This window comes from Chaetodon trifascialis, chromosome 3 (genome assembly GCF_039877785.1).
Source record: "Chaetodon trifascialis isolate fChaTrf1 chromosome 3, fChaTrf1.hap1, whole genome shotgun sequence".
In the NCBI taxonomy this organism is placed as follows: domain Eukaryota; kingdom Metazoa; phylum Chordata; class Actinopteri; order Chaetodontiformes; family Chaetodontidae; genus Chaetodon; species Chaetodon trifascialis.
Window position 1 is genome coordinate 1,073,161 of NC_092058.1, and position 6,837 is coordinate 1,079,997.

The window sequence follows — 6,837 nt, forward strand, 5'->3', positions numbered from 1 at the left end:
CCTCATGTATGGGCTCATGAAGGGGGGGTTAGGTGTCCCAGCAGGACCTTGTTACTCCTCAAAGTCTTTTAGAGGCCCCTCACAGACAGAGAGCCTCTTCAGCTGAACCTGTCTCTAACTAATGGCTACCAGTGATCGATTCCTCGGTGTAAGTTTCGTTCCTGAACTTCTTGTTTTGTTTGACACATAAATTCTGTGAGCGTGATCGTGTTCCAGATCCCACATTTAACAGAAGTCAAATGTTTGTTTCCAGCCCACATACGGTGTCTCGAGAGGTCCAAAGCATTAATGCTTCTCAAGGCAGCTGAAGCTCTCGCTGCAGAGTGCATAAAGATCAGCCTCCAGCCTGAACCCAGAAGTCGCTCCGAGCTCGTTAGTGTAGAAAAACGTTTCATTTCATCTTTGTTTAGACCTGAAAGAAGTACTTAATCCACCTGAAACCTGCGGCCTCTTCAGGGACGCTGGCGGGAACAGCGTGATTTTGGCCAGTGTGTTTGCAGGTTAGCATCACTTTTGTGAAGGGTTGTGAGTTGAAATGATCTGAATGCGAGCCAACAGAAAGCAGAGCTGTGGCTCTTCTCTCCTGCTGTCTGCCATGTGCTTCTTCTCCTTTCACTCCAGAAAAAAACCCGTTTAAAAGACAAAGCTCTTGAAGATTTGCAGCTTGGCTGAACTAACACATATCACCGCAGAGTCTTTTTGTTGTTCTTGTTGTTTACGATTTAATAATTTAATTTAGAAGCTAAATCAAAGCCTTTACACAACACCTCTGGTCAAACACACGCAGCAGTGTGTCAAAAAGAGCTGAAATAAAAGAAGCCAAAACACCATAATTAGAAGCACTCACCACCAGAATAAGACAACGCTGTGGGGGAAACAGCGATGGTGGCATCGCTCACTGCCAGGGAACGCTCATGCAAAGTGGCCCAGGCTTAAGCAGTCAAGCTGCTAAACGGGGATTGGGGGGAAGTGTAAGAGGATTGGCTGTAAGTGACCTCCAGATCGTTGCCTTTGGTCTGTGACAACACAGAGCTGTAACTACAACATGGCTTAGTTCATAATGAGAGAGAGGGATAAACAGGCCGGGAGGCAGAGGAAGACGCCACGTTTGGCGCGCCGGAGACGTTGGACGGCAGGAGACGCAGACACGAAAGGTTCAGGACAGTATTTGTGTGTTTAGGAACGAACGAGCTGCAGGTAGAAAGCAGAGCTGCTGTCACCTGTCAGTAATGGAGGTGTGTGTTAACTGTGCGTGGACACACACATCATCAAATCCAAAATGACAATGGAAGTCAACCAGCCATGATCTCCCAGCCGTGAAGCAGACCTGAGCGTGTGTGTGTGTGTGTGTGTGTGTGTGTGTGTGTGTGTGTGTGTGTGTGTGTGTGTGTGTGTGTGTGTGTGAGAGAGCATTCCTGGTGGCAGTGGCCTGTGGCACAGCGCCAATCACTCCTCACTTTGCAATTACAAAGAGCAGAGGGTTTCAGGTAATCACCATTGATCAGTGCACGCACGCACACACACACACACACACACACACACACACACACACACACACACACACACACACACACACACACACACAGGCAGGGCCCGGTAGCATTGATCCACCCAGCCCAGCCTCCAGGGTAGATGGTGTGTGTGACAGCAAGAGGAGATACAATAGAGACACAAAACCAGAGACGGGGGGGGGGGGGGGGGGGGGGGCTTGTTGGGAGTTGTGATGGACAGAAGAGACACAGTGAAATGTCTCTGTCTCCTTCCTGTCTCCACCGTGAGCAGCGTCTGCACGTGTGCACCATGAGTGTGTGTCTGCTCTCATATTGAGTGTCACAGGTGTGTCCGGCTCGTGTGTGAGTGAGTGTGTGTGTGTGTGTGTGTGTGTGTGTGTGTGTGTGTGTGTGTGTGTGTGTGTGTGTGTGTGTGTGTGTGTGTGTGTGTGTCACTCTGTCCTCTCTGCGTGTCAGCACTGGATTTCAGTGTGATGTCAGCTCTACCTGCAGGTACGGACACAGATTCATCATTAGGTCGAGTTTTCCCTCCTGCGGCTGAGTGTGAAGCTGAAAGTGTGTGAAGGGTGAACCGAGGTCTTCATCGCCCTGAAGAGGCTTCCAGACGCTTACGTTGAGCTCTGCTTTGTCAGAAATACAACAGAACTGTTACGCATTCATCATGGAGTCTTTCATTCCTGTTTCTTATTCACAGTAACTGTTCAGGAAACCACGATAAAATAAAAAACATGAGCTTTGTCTTCACCTGGATGTTCATACGAGGTCCAACAAGAGGGACGAAGAAGACGCCTTCAATCTGACTGGAAGTGGATTTCTCTGCAGCAACAAATCAAGCAGGAAAGACGAGTTCAACAGTCAAAAACAACCAATGAACTGTCACCAAATCTCTCATTCAAATGTTGCCAAATTCTGATTGGTGCACAGGAGTATGTGACATCACCCTTTTCCAACCGAGACCCTCCCACTTCAAGCAAGTGAGAGCGTCCGGAAGAAAAAACACCGACTTTAAGTGTTTCTCTCAAACGTTACATCATAAAATGTGGTTATTTTTCTAAAATTTCGAAACAAAAACGAAAACAAGCCGGCGGCATAAAGAAACACGACTGTCAGCACATTCCATGTTTGATCCAGCTGAGCTTCATCACTCAAACCAGAGAGAAAAACCCACAAACATCCATTTCTCCTTTAGACCATCAAAACTGTTTGCTGCCTCGCTGACAGTGAAAGACAGACTGAGGGGTCAGGGGTCATCAGGTCATCAGGTTTGTTACATACACATAAGAAACTTCATGTGGTGGAAATCTGCTAGCCTTTCTCTTAAAGTCTGGATTGATTGTAGATTTGTCTCAAAGACAAAAACCAACAGCGTCAGTTCGTCTACAAACACCTTCTGTCTTCTGCTCCGTGTGCACAAATAAATAAAGTTTCATTTCTTAAACGTTCTGTGGCGTCTTCAAACAGATGGCCGCTGCAGTTTCCAGCAAACGTTACAGGAGGAAACAACAAGCAGAGCCCTGACAGCGCCGCGACGGCGACGCTGGATTCAGTCCATGATGATGGAGGGACATTTCACACAGTCTGTCTCACTGATCCAGAGTCAGTCTCAGGCCACACTTTTAGTTTTTATTTACGACTGAAGACCTGATAAACCAATGCTCCCATCAGCTGCAGCTGAATGTTAGCATGCTAGCACAGTTAGCTCAGATGAACATAGCATTCTAAAGTTAGCATTTAGCTTAAAAGCCCTCCTGTGACTAAGTCCAGTCGTGTTAATGGTGTTTGGCTCTGCGGTGGGATCACGTCTGGGTCTGTGGACGGCTCAGAGGACACCTGCAGCAGCAGCTTTCGGAGGGTTCGTGTCTTTAGGACGTTTGCTCAGCGGTCAATATGTCTGCCCAGCGAGCTTCTGCAGCATTAACCTGTGTTATCCACAGTGAGAAGGCCGACCTTGTGATTCGGAGGTTATTATCTTATTATCTGACCTGCTGGTCCATAAAACATCGATGTGGCTAAACAAGTATTTATCCTCTGCTCATTGATTTTCAGGTCTGCACCAGGAAAGAACACACTGCATGTGTACCGCGCGTTAGGCCTGCCCACACACACTTCCTCACTGTGTTTGTGTTCTGTAAAGGTGTGTTTGAAGGCTCGGTTTGACTCTCTGTTGATGTTTGTGTCCATGTATCAAAGAGGGGAAAGAAAACACTGTGTGATCAAATCAGTGTGATTTTTCTTAAAGCGTCTCACTGTTAATGGAGAAAAAAGACAGTAGACAATGACATGAGAGGCTCCAAATGCTGCTGCTCAGGTTATTCAGTGAAGGTGACAAAGCACTTTATGTCCTAAAATCAACCCTTAAATCCATTTTCAAAGCATGTTCAAACAATATATCACCCGCTCCTGCTTTGACAGGTATATTTAAGCAGTTTGTGTGTATATTTTCTAAACACATTATGGAGACATCTGTCCTCACCAGAGATGTGCTATATCTTATTATCCCAATCATCAGATCATTAAATTCTCATTTCTCACGCCGTCCTGTGAATCTGCAAAGAAACAGGAAGCAAACTGTCATCAGTCTGTGGTGTTGGGCAGGCAGACAGGCGACAAACGCTGACGCTCGCTTTGTCTTTACATCTCAACGGGCTCAGGCTCCTTCACATCGCTGCAACGCGCTTCTTCCATATGTGCGCTCATCCCAGAGGAAGTTCCACAGGAATCCAGAACAAACACAAACACAGCAGTGACTCATGGGAGCTTCTTCTCTCTTCGTCAGCGGGGCAGGTTGGATCATGACGGCCCTTAAGAAGCCAGTTCAGCCGCTGTTTACAGCCACAGTGAGCACGGATCATTTGGCCCACTCCTTAATCCTGGAAAGTCCCTCTGACGACGGGAGCGGAGCGAGGAAGCTAATGCACGCCCCCGGTCTGCATGCAAATCATCCTTTTAGTCACTGCATTCTGCGGTGCGTTAAAGTCAATACTTTCAGTTATTAAAACACTTTTTTGAACGCTTAAATGGCATTTGCATTAATGCTACGAGCGAGCAGCGACTTGTACTTCTCCCTGCAGCCCACGTCTCAACAGTTCAGGAAATTGTCCTCCCTCTCCCCCCGAGGTGGAGGGAGGACGAGGGTGTACAGTGTTTATCTGTGCAGACAGTATCCACAGGCAGCAGAATGAGCCTGCACACATTCTCCATACCACAGACGTTTGATAATGACAGCCTGGATGCTCGTCAAGTCAGAATATTTGAAAAATGAAACCACACCCACGTTCATAAATCATGCACACCGATAGGCCAACGGGCTCCGCGGTGGCAGGTGTGGTTACCGCCGAAACCGCCCAGGGGGACAAACACGCAGAAGCAATTAACAGCTCAATAAAGCACAAAGAAAAAGGTGCAAAGAGCGAAACAGCAATGCAACAGTCGCCTGTGCTCAGAAATATGTTCTATTAAGACAAATTCATCCACTGAAATTCACTGTAAAAAGTAACTAGACCCACCTGTTTATAAAAGAAAAAGGTTTTGAGGTCTGACAGTGGAAACAAAAACTTCAGGAGCGAGCTGCCACCAGGGTACGCTGGTCCTGGTTTTTAGGATTTGCTAAACCTCGTGAGCCTTTCATGATGAGACACATCACACGTCTTTTGGAACCACTACTCTGTTTTTCCTGTTATCAGTGGGTGGATGTTAGCTTGCGCTGAGTGCATGAACCACTGCGATAGCCCTGCTGGAGGATCAGGGAAAGCAGTTCTTGTAGCAGAGGTGAGATCACGTTCAGCAGTGTTTCAGGCCACAGCTGAGTGTTTGAGGGTGGAAACGTTGTCCATTAACCTTTGTGGGATGGACGAAGTGTCCAGGTGTCGCCTGTTTCTTACTGACGCTGTTTTCCCATAGCCTTCCACCTCGTGCTTCAGGTGCGTTTAGTTACTTTCCTCCAACAGGTGGTGAAAGACGTCCTTGCAGTGTCTGTCCACACGCTGTGGACGGACATGTCCCTGCCTGCTGTTTGAAGAGTTTACTTTAGAAGAACCATAGAAAGAGAAATTCGCCTTTAAACCTGAATTAAGCATTTTCACACGTTGCCGGTTGCACTGGGAGGATTTGACTGAACGTGGACGACTTCACGTCCCGTGGCTTCGTGCCTCAGTCTGCTCGTGTTTATCCACCTGATCAGGTGTACATGAAGTGGAAATGTGTTCTCAGGAACTGATGGATGAGTGAATAATATTTTGACTGCACGACATTCTTGATTAATGACGCGTTGAATAAATGAAACAGAATCCAAAGGAATAAATCACACGGATGAATAGATGAACTCTGCTTTTATGAAACTTCTTTTCCTTTGCTTCAGGGCTTTGTCTCTCCTGTCTTTGGATAGTCTTATCTAAAAATACCGCCAGTGTTTTACGCCTGCGGCGCAGCATTTCAGACCAGACTTTATTATTGTCTGTCTTCATTGTACTTGGGTCGGCAGTTATTAGTTCCAACATGAACTGTGTGCTTCAGGCTGCGAGAGGCCACAGAGGCAGCGGAGGCTTTCAGAGCCATCGCTTCCTCCTTTGTAGCCTCGTCTGTTTCTGCCTGTTGCCATCACAGAGACGACACAACGAATACATTCACCTGCAAATGAGCAACGCAGGCGACGGGACTCAGTGACCCTCAGCTCCTTCAAAACATCTGTAGAGGGAATCTTTCCGAGCGTCTCTGAACGTCTCATGGTGACACAGGCGGTCACGTATGGAGTGTTTCTTACTGTGTGTTAGCAATCTGAAAGTTTCCTCCATCAAAAGTTTTGACACCACACCCTCTCGGATGTTTCGCCTAATTAACTTTAAATGCTGTTCGCCTGCATACATTCAGCTTTATGACACAACCTTCCTGCTCTCACTGCAGGCCTGTTCCTATGACAGCAGACACATGAGGCGCTGACAAACAAGCATTCAAAATGCAAAGTTTGAATGTTTTAAATTCGAGACAGTCGAGACACATTTTAACACACTGGTAAGCAGAGGGTCTGAGACATTCGATAAAACAGCTTAGAAATGTAGATAAAATCAAAAGAGGAGGCAGACCTGAAGGTATGAGCTGCAGGGCGCCGCCCCTCCACGCCACGCCCCCTCAAGAATCTCACCTAATTAGCGAAGCTCCTAATGACAGACCGTGAGCTAAGATCAATTATGTCCCCATTACTTTCTAAAGGAACTGTCCCTCTCTGCCCAGGTGATCGATGTGGGCCCTGAAGCGCCGCCGCAGACGTCTTCTGTTTCACATTCCTCCAGTCGATGCTGCCCGAGGGGCTGATTGGAGATAGGACCCCTCC